General features: G+C 41.7%; 1 protein-coding gene across 3 annotated transcripts in view; it reads left to right on the top strand.

Annotated features, from left to right (window-relative positions):
* Nucleotides 1–14221, top strand: part of CRACD (capping protein inhibiting regulator of actin dynamics) — a 132608-nt gene that overhangs the window by 2817 nt on the left and 115570 nt on the right. For 2 of the 3 annotated variants that reach the window (XM_058803036.1, XM_058803034.1), the window contains exon 1: nucleotides 77–172. The exons of the other annotated variant lie outside the window; for it this stretch is intronic. The gene's annotated coding sequence lies outside the window, so the exon portion shown is untranslated. Of the gene's footprint in view, nucleotides 1–76; nucleotides 173–14221 lie in introns of those variants that run through there. 3 annotated transcript variants of the gene reach the window in all.

The raw sequence follows: 14221 nt of genomic DNA, 5'->3' as shown, positions 1-14221 counted from the left end.
TGCGGGGCCGGGATGCGGGCGCGGCCGGGGCGCGGCGCTGCGGGGCGCCCGTGAGCGGCGGCGTTGCTGCCATGGGGCGGCCGCGGCGGGGGCGGCATCCGACGGGCTGGGCGGCACCGCGCCCGCAGCAGCCACCAGCGCGTCCTCCTGGCAGCGCGGAGAGGCAGCACAGGTAGGACCCCGCGCCCCACCCCTTCCCCCGCCGCGGTGCCGGGAGCGGGAGGGAGCCTCGCCGCAGCCCGAGCTCCGCAGCCTCCCGCGGGGCTCCGCATCCCGGCCTCGCCGCCCCGGGAGCGGTCGCCGTGCGGGGCCGTCCCCGCCGCTTTGTGCTGCCCGCCCTGTGCTGCATGTGCCCTTTGGCTCGGCAACGCCAGCGGCCAGCAGCCCAGCGGCAGGAGGCTGCGCCGGGAGGACGGCCAGAACCCCCCCGTAAGTAGCTCCCTGCCGCTGCTGGGCTGCCTTTGTTCGGTGGAAGGTGTAAGGAGGCGTGCGGGTGATTTTCAGAAGGTGTCACTTCACTGCTGCCGCGGAATTCAATGGCTGGGCTGGTTCTCTCCGATTCCTTCTGCTTCCCCTTTGTTAGCGGTTTCCCGGGGAGTCCTGTATTGTTTCAGCTTCACTGAAAAAAAGCAGGAGCTGTCAAAGAGATGACTTTGTTCCCTGCGATGCTTCTCTCGAGCAGCATCGCTTTGTTCGCGCTCCCGTGAGCCATTTGTCACACAAGTGCCGCCGGAGCCAGCGGGCTCCGCTCCGGGGCCGCGTCCCTCTGCCTTTGCCCTTCCCAACAGCTGGAGCAGGTAAGGCAGAGGTAATGGCATTCACACGGGAAATCCATCTCCTCAGTCAGAAAACGTCTGTGTCAGCGGCAGAAATGTGTGTAACGCGCATTTTTTCTATGTCACGGGGGGATTTTTAATGAATGACGGTTTGGGGGTTTTTAATTAATTTTGCTGGTGTTGCCACTAGTCAGTTACAGATCTGGCTCTCCGTAGCTGTAGGATGTAAAACCGTTGTTACGTCTCTGCTCTGTAATTTTAAGTGTAAAAATGCCCAGTTAAAACACAGTTCAAGGAGTAAATAGAGACCTGGAAACCACAACTGTGCATCCTGAAAATTTAATATGCCTGACAATAATGGCACTGAAAATGATCTGCTGTTGGGGGGATGGGACCATGGAGAAAGGGAAGAGTAATTTGCAACCACAGGCCTAATAATAGATATTCTGTCGATAATAGATACGTAGATAATATAATTTGTTATCTTCCCAAACACATTTTCTGTACATACCTTAAACGTTATTGTATTAAAAGAGCTCTTTTCTTAGACTCTGGGTTATTTAAGATAGCTGATAGCAGTAACATGTTTTAATAGATTAAAGATGATAAATTGGAGCCAGAACTGACTTTTATTTGGTATTTAGTAATGCATGCTCAGTAAATTCCCGTCACTGAAATAAATCTAATTGCATCTTGCATAGACGATTAAGTCTTGTAACTGTACCAAAACATTAATCAATAGGCGTAAATGTTATCATGAGTTTCTTTAACAAAGCCATTGATGCTGCAGTAGCCACTTTTTTTGGGTGGTTTGAATCCAGGTCAGGAATTCATCACATAGACAAATTCAACCCTTCCTTGGCTGCTATCAGTTTATCAGGTTAGACATTGTGTTTGGGGTTGAATATTTCATTGCAGCAATTAGCTTGAATTGAACATTGTGAAGTGTATTGAAATTTTATATAAAAGTGATTTGTACATTTGTTTGTTCTCCAGTTGAATAATTGCAAGAACTACTGTGGAAATATTTGTTAGTAAATATGGTATATAGCAAAGAGGTTGCTTCTGGTTGGTATTGGGTCTACTTTTCTCCAACAGGAAAACTTGTCTTAATTTTAGAACAGGGTGCACTAAGGGCCATTGTCAAAAACCCACTTGGGCAATCCTACATTTTAGAGAGAATTGCTTCTCACTTATAAGAAAATACTATTTTTTATTTATATACTGTATAACAGAATTTTTAAAATTGCACTGGTTGGAAACACAGTTGGTCTGAAGCATGAATGGCTTGCTGGGTCCTGTGCTAAGACATCGACTTTTTTCTTTCTTTCCCACACCCCCCTCAAAGGTTGTTCCTTTATAGGTCTTATTTTGGTTTGTTGTTTTGTGAGGTTATGCAAGTAATTTCAGAAATTTCACAAATTTCCATTTGTGAAATGGAAAGGCATTTGGTTTTTTTTCTACATACAGTTCCTTGAAACCTTAACAAAATTTATTAACTACTAAAAATACTGTTTGGCAATCATATTTCACTTTAAATACAGATACTAAAAAGCAGCTGTTTTGGTTTCACGCTTCTGATTACAGCAATAAAAATAACTTTTGCAGTTTCTTCTGCTTGGGCTCTTAGTCACTCTGAATAGTGTTTTGCCAGGTATCTCAGTCACTGAAAATAGATTAGTCTGTTACTAATGTAGTTTAGAGTTATTTCAGTATTCCTATAATAGATGTGTCAGGTAAGCTCTTTTTAAATAAGAAACACACGGCATAATAAGTGTTGAGTGAAAGGTGATGATGAATTTATGAATATGAATATATTTGCTTGTTTTAGAATGAAATCTAACACAAACAGGATTTTTAGAGACAGTGTGAGCTTGAATGACTATGTTTTGACTTTTAGTCCTCACAAGCCAAGAGACAAGACTTTTCTTCATATTCTGAATTATTCATATTTGAAAATTGCTGAATCTGATTGTTAAGAGGGATTTTTTTCCCCTCCCAGAAAATCAATGCAGCCTTTATTCCATAAAAGCCCAAATAAGAGAATCATGTCAAAAATGGATAAACCTACTATTGATATATTGGAAAAGTACAGTAAATTTTTTTGGAATCGACAGACTCAGGGTGATGTAGTTGCATAATAGCTGCCATCAGCATGATCTAAATGTTGAGATGCTCTAAACACCTGCATTTTGACATCGAGCCAATGTATTTGAACAAGATATAATAAAGTTGTATAAAGTGCACTGTAAAATAGAATTAATTGGTGTTAAGTGGTATGATAGAAGGCAAACTAAAGTTACAGGGTTAACTTTAATTACATTACTGCTTCTACTGGAGGGGCCATTTTTTTTATCTGTTATTTAAATTAGTTAGTAATGAATAAAAATTGTTTGTTTCCATGGAGACTCCATGAGTTCTGCCTTTAAGGAACAATCAGTTGTTTTGTAGACCTTACTCTTATTTTTTCCCCATCATTTCCTGAAGGAACTTTTACTCCTTTTGACTCTCTACATTACACAACTTCTCTCTTTATGAGCTAAAATATATTTTGTCAGAAGAACGCAGCATTTACCCTTGCTTCACATTCAGCATTTTCACTTATATTGGTGAAGCCTTACAAAGAAATAAAATTGACTTGTAACAAATATTTTTAAATTGATGCCGTTCAAGACCTGTGCATCACATGAGCCAAATCACAATGATTTGGTAATTAAGTTTGGTGGGAAGAAAAATGTAGAGATCTTGCTGCATATTATCCTGGGTAAGTGGCTTACAGTGCTGTTTTGCCACACAGAATGGAGCTGATTCAGATGCCACTACAAATGTGTAAAGTACATCAATATATTTTTAAATATAGTGCAGTTTCCTCTTTATATATGTAGGCTGTGTACCAAATTATGGGAGTAAAAGTTTCATGCCTCTAACAAGACCATTTAAGAAAATACTGTCATATGCAGATGATTTTAGTGTGTTTAACTCACATCCCAACATGGCTTTGAAAATGGCTTATTGTTTTGATGCTAACACATGTGAAAGCCTTATTTTCTTCTCCATTATTGCCTCAAGAAAGCAGTAAGAAAATGATGGAAAAAAGTAAAAACTTTCCCCACACTTTAGTGTTTGGGAGTGCAAACTGCTGTGCATTTTGCTGGCATGCTTGACCATCTCTTTCATTACTCAGCATGTTTTGAAAGTCAGCTGTCAGACTGGGGCAGCTTCATGAAGCAGCTCAGTCTAGTGATTTGTGGTAAGGCTTCTGTAGGAGGATGCTGCACGTTAAGGATTATGTTTACTGTTAAGCTGAAATGTGGAGGGAGTGTGATGAAAAGAATTGAAGTGAAATGAACCGTACCAAATTCTGACTTTCATGTTGCTCTTCAAAGAAAGTTGATTCTCTTCAAAGTAACATGCTGTCTTTCTCTGTGGCTTTTGAGAAAGCTGCATTTGAAACTTCAGCACATTAAAAAAAAAGAAAAAGATACAATTACAGTGATCTGTGGAACAGTTTAGGCCAGATGAGAAAAACAGTGATAGGAAACCCTGTGAATCTGTATTATCTTTGAGTATCTGTTGGCACATATGTGAGATAGTTGGGTTGAGTGGATTCATCTGCTGACAAAACCAAAGTGCCTTCCATGTTGCAGAATCTCTTTTCTTTTGCTTATAACTTTGGCAAATTTTAGCCATGTGCTCTGTAGCTCATCACACATAGTTGTGATGTTAATTTTTATTGTAATTATTAATTAATTGAGAATTAGATTAGTTGCTTTGCCTTGCTAAAAAATCCTAATACAGTTCAGAAACATGGTTCTGCTCTGGTTTTTAGCTAGGCTCCAGATCCTGCTAAGGCAGTGTCCTTTTGTCTGATCTTCATTTTTACTGTCTTCATGAAATTCTGCCCAAATTTTCTGTCATAAGTCTACAAAATGCTAGTCTACAAATAAAGTTATAATACTAGGTCTACAAACTATTGTAGTTTTCACATACCTGTGAAAATTTTAGGAAACAAAATGAGAGATTACATGTTTATTCAACACCCAGTGCCACAGAGTATTTTTAACAGTGACCTCAGGGGTACTTGCCTATATCAGCAGTAGCAATTGAAGTGGCACTTGTGGCTATGCTGGAGACAGAATTAAAATCAAGGTTTTCAACAGGACAAAGATGTTGTAGTTATGAACTGTATAAGGAAGGTATTGGGCAGTGATTCTTTGGAAGAGCTTTGGTTTATGGTAGATTACTCAAATTGCTGCTGCAATAAAAGCAAACATTGTATGGTGATACATAAGATAGGACAACAGCATGGAAGACAGGAGAGGTCCTCCTCAACTGTAACACCATGTCCAGGCAGGCTACACACTTCTACAAAAAAGTGTATAAATTGGAGAGTATCCAGAGGAGATGAATGAAAATAATTAAAATATTTAGAATATATGATTATGAATGAATGCTGAAACGTCTGGAGTTGTTTCAGCTCAAAGAATGATGACTGTCATGGTTAACAAGACATCATAATTTTCTAATGTCACAAAGGTGTTGTGAAGCAATGTTGTCCATGCCTGTGCCCAACCCAATGATATGTAGTGGACTCAGCAATAATGAGGTTGAAGCAATAGAATGCATTACTGAGTTTGGATTTTCATGATTTTAGCATCATTAAACACTGAGTAGTAATCAGGAATGACATAAATATAGTGGAATTCTTTCTGGAGCAGTGTGGTGGAACAGATTACTCTTTGAGGTCTCTTGTGGTCTCCTTGGTCTTCAACATCTGTGCACCCTGGTGTTGATCAGGTTGTACCTTGTTCCCTCATCAGTGCTGCATGTGGCACATTTGTCTGTGTGTGATGTCTCCAGAAAGAAAAGGGTCTGAGCAGAGCAGCTCAGAGCTTTGCTGTGATCTCTTCATTCGGATCAGCTCTGGCGTGCACTCCTCTCTCCTTTCACAGTGATTCCTCTGCTGGTGCTTGGGCAGGAAGTGTGAGGGGGGAAAGCGCCGCGGGATGCTGGAGGAGCCTGAGATCCGGCTGGCACAGGGAAGAGCAGGTTAGGGGGGCATGGGTACAGATGTCACAAGGAACCCGGCTAGCAGGACAGTACACGAACATGGGATGTGATGGATGTGAAGGGGAGATAAGGGCTGGGGACAGGTGACTGGGACTTGAGAGAGAGCAGGATACAGAGTGAGCTGGTAGGTGGCAAGTTGGGTTACTGGCAGGGACTCCAGTATAACAGAAGCCTCAATAATTGCAAACCAGGATTGGCATAGTAAGAAGACAACAAAGAGCCAAAGGAGATTAATTTAATGACTGGGAAAGTTATGTTGGAGACTATGGGACGGAAGTAATTAAAACTTGAAGAAAATTGCAGAGTCTTTCTTCCTAAGGCTACATTGTCTTCTAAATCGTAGCATTTGTGCTTTAGGAGACCCATCATAAATGATTTCTTGGTCTTTTCAAATGGAGAATGACCACATGTTACTCCACAGATCAGTGCTGGGAATGTAGAGACTGTTCTGTACCATAGTGGTCTTAGGTGGGTGAGCAAAACAAAAGATGTAAAAGAAGCATTTTTCAATTTATTTTGGTTTTCTTGGGTTTTGTTGTTTGTTGTGGTTTTTTTTGAGATTGACAAGTGAAAGAAAGGAAGCGCCAGAACTTCACAGAGCTGTCAGAGTTGTAAGTTGCTAAGAGGAACAAAGAAGTAAGCTGATTTTTTTTGTCCTTTCCGGATCCTGTTCCAGGGTTGGTAGATATTTTGCAGTAGCCTACGCCGGCCCATCTGGGGGCTATGATGATGAGCAGTGCCATACTGCTCTCAGCCCTGAAGCTTTGGCAGTCATTGCCTCATCCACTGCTCATGTTTGGAGGAAGGACAGACACCCTCAGCTCATACAAGTGGGTTTGATGTTCTTCCCAAGCACCCTGTTCCAACATCCCCTGCTAACAGCGCAAGGGTGGGCTGTACTGAAGAGCCCTGCTGTGTTTTTTCTGGCAAGTAGATTAATCTTTCAGCCACCCACACAGCCTGCTGAACACTGTCACGAGCTGCTGGGATCTGGTAGCCTGATACCAACACCTGATATCTGACAAACCGTGTGCTTCAGGTTATTGTGTTTCCTTGGATGGGAGGCCGGAAAAAAACAACGTAGGTGAGCTTGTGAGCACACAACTGTTAATTCACATGTGAGGGTTCCATTTGGCCCAAGGTACATCCCCCTCACATCCCCTCATGCACCTGCCTGCTGGAACCCTTTCCAGCAGTTAAAGGACAGGTTCCCAATGCCTTGAAGTCCCCCATTCCTGGCACTCTTCAGGAGCCTTTCCAGACAGAGGCTGCACCAGTAAGAGGCAGATGGGCTGTAAGCCACAAGGGTCGCTGAAATAATTCTTTCTCAGCCCGGCTGTTTTTGTGGGACTATTCTATATTGTCAGGGTGAAAGAGAAGCTGAAGACCCATTTGTGGCTCTGACAAGATGTCAAATGCTGTTGTTTGTCATGCAGAACTGTGACAGTGGCATTGGTTGCTAGACTGCATTTTTCCTCATTTTATCTGCACTGTGCTTATTTACAAATTGCAGCTTGTCTGGTTTGAGAAATCACCTTTGTAATGCCCTGGCCCACTCAGCAGGTTTAGCAGAAGGTAATTTGATTCACTCTGGGTGATACATGGGAGAAAGAACAAAATTCTCAGGGAATTTGACAGCAAATTTTTAGTTGCAAATTTTAGAACTTTCGTGTAGAATAATGTACTTGGCAAATTTCAAAACAACATCCAGAAAAATTAAGGCACTTAACAAACTTAGTAAACTTTAACTTGGTGAACTGTAACTTATCCAGACACAACAAGGCACTAAGGCGTTGAGTAGTATTTTTTAGTCTGGTTTCCAGTATATTTTGGGAAGAAACAAAGAAAGCAAAGTATACAATCACCACCTTAGGATCCAGTGGACCATGCCAGCTCAGCACACGTGTTACTGTCCTTTTTTTCTGCTCTGGTATGCTAGGCCCTCCCCCAGGCTGTGCTTTAGTGTTTCCTGGATGTGGCTGGCATCATTTTGGGGCTCACCACAGGCCATGAGGTCAGGCTGCTGTTTTGGACCAGACCAGAGGCTGGCTAAGGCTCAGTGGGGTTGGGATGTGGAGCAGGACATTATTCCACAAACACAGAACTGACTCTGTTCCCCCAGCACTTCCCATTTCCCAGTTGGTTTGAGATATTTAGTAATTTCTCCAGTTTCCTACAACCTTCACTACTGCAGTCAAAGGTTTTTTTTTTCTGAAGAGTTTGTCTGTAAAGCTTTTGATGTGATCCCTCACAATATCTAGACTGGGAAGAGATGGATTTTTTGGGGGGGGGAGGGCTAGATGAGTAAGGAACGTGTTGGACCTTTTAATCCAGAGTCCTGATGGGCATCAGTGACCGGTGGTGACTCTCAGTGGTCCATATGGGAGCCAGTGCTATTTATTATCTTTGTTAATGATGTGGACAATAGGATTGAATGTAGTCTCAGCAAATTTGCAGATGACACCAAGCTTAGTGGTGCTGTTGACACACCTGGAGGGCAGGATGCTGTCCAAAGGGACCAGGACATTCCAAGGGGGCCCATGGGAATCTCACACAATTTAACACACCCGAGTACAAGGTGCTGCACCTGGGTCAGCACAACTCCTGGGTATCAACACAGGCTGGGGATGAACAGATCCAGAGCAGCCCTGCTGAGAGAGACCTGGGGGTGTGCTGGCGGAGGAAAGGCTGGACATGACCCAGCCACAGGCACTCACAGTCCAGAAAGCCAAATTTGTCCTGGCTGCATCCAAAGCAGTTGTGGTCCGCAACACAGGAAGGACATGGACCAGCTAGAGGAGGGCCACCGAGATGACCAGAGGGAGGGAACACTTCTCATACAAGGAAAGACTGAGACTATTGAGATTGTTCATCCTGAAGAACATCAGGTCCAGGAGACCAAAATTAGGTCTCCTGTCTTTGGGGGGACCTAATTTTGGCTTTACAGCATCTGAAGAAAGGCTGATGCTGTAAGAAAGATGGAGAGGGACTTCTTACAAGAGCATGTAGTGATAGGAAAATGGGAATGACTTCTGACTGAGAGTAGGTTTAAATTAGATATTAGAAAAAAATCTTTACTGTGAGGGTGGTGAGGCATTGGAATAAATTGCCCAGAGAAGTTGTGGATGCTCCATCCCTGGAAGCGTTCAAGGTCAGTTTGGATGAGACTCTGAGCAACCTGGTCTAGTGGAAGGTGTCCCTGCCCATGGCAGAGGGGCAGGAACTACATGATCTTTAGGGTCCTTTTCTACCCAAGCCATTCTTTTAGTCTCATATATGTCCATGGAATACACGAATGTGCATATAAGGCTATATACCTTAAAGAAACTCCAGTTGTTGCTGCAGTGACTTTCCATCTCCATGTGTTTTCTGCGTACCTCTGCATCCCTTGAGCTAACCTGAGTTCACGTGGTCCTAAATTCTATATCCTTCACTTCATATGTGCCTCAGTTAGTTGTAGCTAATTTTAATAATTTCAATCAAATCCAATTAAAAGAATTGCTGAACATCATAACTGACTGCAGTTAACAGTTGTATTTTAAATGTGTTAATAACTACACAGCATTAAGTAGTCTCAAAAAAGCAAGTGTAGATATTTTAAGTTGGACACTAAATATTACTGACCATGTTTTTGCTATAATCTCACATATTTACTTCTGTCATGTGGTTTAAAAATATCCTCCTTGCCTCCAGTCTGCTCTGCAGTGTTAACCCTTTCGTTGGAGGTCTTTTGGCCCCATGACTGGGCTGTTCCACTGGTGACTTCTGAACTCTGGGAACCTTTGACTCTGAGATTTGCTTTCTTTTTTGTTGCTATTCATTTATGGCATGGGCACAGCTGACCACAGGTGTCTAATCCCATTTCTCCCAGGGACCAGACTCAGTTTTGCCCAGGCACAAAACTAAACTGGGTATCAAATTTGTCACATGCATTTGTTTATGCAAAACTTTATTGCCCATGGCAACAAAAGCAGTACCTGTAATGCATGACAGAGTCCAGGTGTCCAGCAGTAAATCCACAAAAGCCCAAGCAAGGACTCTCTGTTATGTACGTGCAATCAGTGCTTCACAGATGGTGCTATGGACTCTGCTGTTGGTTATGATTGTGATTATTGCGTAGCTTTTACAAGCTTTCATTCATTACTTTTACCACATGTAAACCACTAATGCAAGCTCCCCACATGAGTAGCACTGCTGCCTTTTCATGTTATGTAGCTCTAGAAGGTGTTATTCTGAAGTTTGATCCTGCTTTAGTTGGAGAGTTATAATAAGTAGCATAATTTAATATTTGTTTTTTATAGAGATAAAGATATGTTCCATAAATTCTAAGTGTTCTTATACTGTGGAACTGTGACTGGATCTGCATGGCTAGAGCCTGCATATGGCATTCTGATGATACAATACTGACTGCAGCAGAAAGGTTTGTGAGGAAATGAATCATTTGGTCTGCAGAGCAGAGCATGGCTGCTGCGGCATAAATCAAGCCTTTGTTTCTGAACAAGAAGAAAAAATGTTGTCTAACTGCCCATTAAGTCAGTTTTAGTTTTTTGGTTCTCTAACCTGTTAATTTTTATATCATTAATAACAACAACAACTATATTGTTATTATTATTGTTATTATTATTGTTATTATTATGGTGCAATATTGTGTATTTATACGACTGAGTACATTTGTGGAGTGTTTTGGTTTTTTTGGGTAGAGCATGCCAAGAAGATGTCTTATGTTCTTTATAGCCACTGTCTGTAATTCACTTCACTCTTCCTCTAATGCATTTCCTTTTTTAGGGCCATAGAGTAATGGGATTATTAAAGTTGGAAAGGTCCTCGAGTCCAATCTTTGACTGAACACCGTGGCCAGTTTACTGGCTTGTCACCTAGATCGTGTCACTAAGTGTCACATCCAGCTGTTTCTTGAACACTTCCAGGGACAGTGACTCCACTGCCTCCCTGGGCAGCCCATTCCAATCCTTGATGGCTGTTTGAGAGAAAAAATTCTTCCTGATGTCCAACCTGGCGTGGCTTGAGGCTGTGTCTTCTTGTCCTGTCAAAAGGCTTCAAACCTCAGAATGAGTTAGCCAAATAATGAATGTTCTTACCTTTTTTTGAAAAGCAGTGGATGTTCTAAACATCTAAACTGAGACATTTAGGATTTTTCTTACAACAAAATGTTAAAATAAGAGTTTAAAAAAATTTTAGATAACTCTAAGTGAATATGAGGGAAACTGGACTGCATTGTTAAAAAAAAATATTTCTTAAAGCAGCCCCCAAATCTCAACCTTGATTTCTAGTAAGGAGAGAAGAAAATCAATCCAAAAACTATTGAAGAATCTTATTTTTAATATTCATTTCACCTTTGCAGTGCTGTATGGTTTAGGATAAAAATATTGAGTTCATAATTTGAAGCTTTAGAATACTGTAAATTCAGCATTTTCAGACAATGAAGTTGCTTGATTCACAATGAATCAGAAAGAAAATGAGGATAATAGGAGAAACACCTTAGGAAATGCTTTGACTTGGCTTTGTTTTTTGTCATTTTGTGATCATTTAATTCCCTTCAATTATCTCTTCCAAATGAGCAAATAACTCCCACTCCCCAAGAAGCCTGCACTTTTTTCTTTTTATCTTCAAAAAAGATACAAATGCAGAAAGAATTCTGGCACTAAGTGGTTTTGTAAAACTTGGTCCAACATTTGCAGTTGTAATTATTAGGAGATATTGAATTATAGAATGTGTTTATTAAAATATAACGCAGTAAAGGTGTGTGCATATAAATTCACAAGTATGTTGTTGAATATAATGTAATACATAATAGAATTAATTTTTATCCCAAATAACAATTTAGGGAAACCACTTAATGCATCATAATTTTATAGACCAGCAGTAGCCTGCCTAGTCTCATTTCTGCAGTCCTTGTGTAAATATCAGCCTTACAGCAGCTGCTCAAAGAGCAAGCCCACTGCACTGCCATCCCAAAGTGCCAGTGCTGGGAGAAGGGATTTCAGCAGGGAGAAATACATGCCAGCATGGGAGCAGAAGCAGGGTATGCAAGGTTTTATACATGTTCCCTGGAGTGGGGCCAGATTTGCTTGAGGAAAGAGGCAAAAGGAGTGTGTGTTTGTGTGACACACTTCAAAGTGAGGTCTGTGAGGACATGGTGGAGTCAGCTCAGTGCCTGGGGAGCATGAGTTACTCCTCTAGTCCATGTTTATTGCTGTGTCTTGACGAGCATCAGTGGTTTCACATCTGAGAGATCTGTTCTGGTGGGGAGGGTGGCTGCTGTCAGTGTTTAAAGGAACAGACAGCTGTACCCTCACAAGTAAACCTACAAATGGTGGCAAGACAAGGCTGCCTGGGGACTGGTGCAGGGAAGGGCTCTAGCTGTGTTTAATCATTCAGGCTGTTATCTGGTGACCTTCACGTGTGCTGCTTTGTGTGTGTTTGCTCTGGGCTCTGTGGCTGGAGCTCATGCTGAATTCTGCTCTGCTCCTCATGCCTGCGGGGACCGCAGTGCCAGCTTTGCTCTTCTCCCAATTAATCGCACTTACTCACTCTTCTCCTGTCACTTACAAGTTTCAGCTCTCTCCTGTGACTTTGATCTTGGAAGTTTTTGCTAACCTATCAGTCTGCAAACAAAAAGAACATTTGGATACCTGTTTTATGCCCTTTCCTGAGTGCAAACATGATTTTTTTAAAGCCCCATTAGTTATATTTGCAGGAGCTTGCATTCTTGGTCTCAGTCAGCGGAAAAAAGGCAGCTTGGTCCTTTCTTCTAAACTATCTTACAAAGTTGCAGAAAGAACTCATTGTTATAATGAGTTATCAAATTTCAATAAGCAAGCTATAGAATGTCAATAAGTAAGCTCTAAACTTGCAATAATTTATAATATTCAAAATAAACCAAAAATGCTTAGTGGTGCTGCATGATAAGTAATGAGCTACATGGATTAGAATCATGCAGTGGTTACCACGATATGGATAAGAAGATAACTGATGTGGGACTTAGAGAGGTAAGAAGCTGAAGACATTAATTTCTTCAAGAAATTTTTTTTTTAACCTCTTGGTATAGGGGATGGGAACCAATCTTCTGTTTCAGTAAAAAAGGAGAGCAATTAAACCCTCAATAGCTGTTTCCAGGCTTTTCATTGGGTGATTTAAATCAGGAAAATACAGACTGATTATGCCATGTGTTGGCACTTTGTAATCTTCTGTATCTGGTAACCACAGAAAGTGAATTCTTTTCTTCTTTTACTGTTCAAAGATTGCCCTCAAAAACATTCCAGTGATGTTTACCTTTGATATTCCTGTTAAACACTGCCAGAGATCCCCTGTGAAGTGGGAAGCAGATACAGATGGCTGCAAACAACTGCAGGTGTTTGGTAGTCAGCTCTTGACTTCTGATGAAGGTCAGAACAGGAATGAAATGAAGGTTTTTAGAACAGGAATGAAATGTCACTGATATGCTGAAATGCTTATGTGGTGAATCCATATGTTTAAGTGACTGCATTTTGTGAATTTTTGGATTTAGTTGTAGAATTAATATCTTATGCCTTTGAACTTCAGGAAAGTGTAGTGTTTTATTCTTTGTTACTTTTGCATAAATCTTTGCATGTAAGAGCTGTTACTGGTGTGAGGTACAGCAGCTTCCATTTGTGGATCCTAGAGATGGATCATGATGGCATCAACTTTGTCCTTTCATTTTACTCCTTGTCAAGAGCCTCATGACTGGTTAGAGGCATTTTGTGCTTGGACATAGCTCTGGCTCTGTGGTATTTTTTGTTGGGCTTTTTTAACTGTTGCCAAGATCTGGAAGGTTGCTTGATCAGTGATATTAAAATAATGCCAGAAGTAAATAAATTAACTTGCAGCTGCTTCGTAGGTTTAAAAAATAGGGAGGACAACTCACTTGCACAGGATGATGTACGAGAAAGAGGCTATAAATTTTGTGTGGTCTGTTTGGTCCTTCATCATTTCCACAGATGAAGTTTGCTGGCTTGTCGTTCAGTTGATAGTCATGTAATCTGGTGTGTGTGGTCAGACTGGGGAGAAAGCAGTAGGAAAGCACAAAGACTGGGCTTTAAAACAGCAGTTTGCCACTTCAGGTAGTTCTCAAGATAATCCCTTGGTCTGTGCTGCTGAATCTGGATCCCCCTGATAAACTATATATTTATTTTATGTATGGGCAAAAAGCAGAAGTGTACAATAAATTACAAGACAGCTTTCTTACTTAGATGGCAACGATTCTGATATAAAAGTAAAGTGTGGGACCCCTTTCTGTCCTTGCACAGCCCCCCCCATCCCTGGCACAGGCGCTGCTGGCCCAGTGGCCGCGTCCCCAGCTGATGGAGAGGCAGTGAAGCGCTGCTGGGTGAGAGGGA

Source organism: Ammospiza caudacuta, chromosome 4 (genome assembly GCF_027887145.1).
Source record: "Ammospiza caudacuta isolate bAmmCau1 chromosome 4, bAmmCau1.pri, whole genome shotgun sequence".
Classification (NCBI taxonomy): domain Eukaryota; kingdom Metazoa; phylum Chordata; class Aves; order Passeriformes; family Passerellidae; genus Ammospiza; species Ammospiza caudacuta.
Note: the sequence above shows the minus strand (reverse complement) of the source record. Positions and strands in the feature narration are given on the sequence as shown.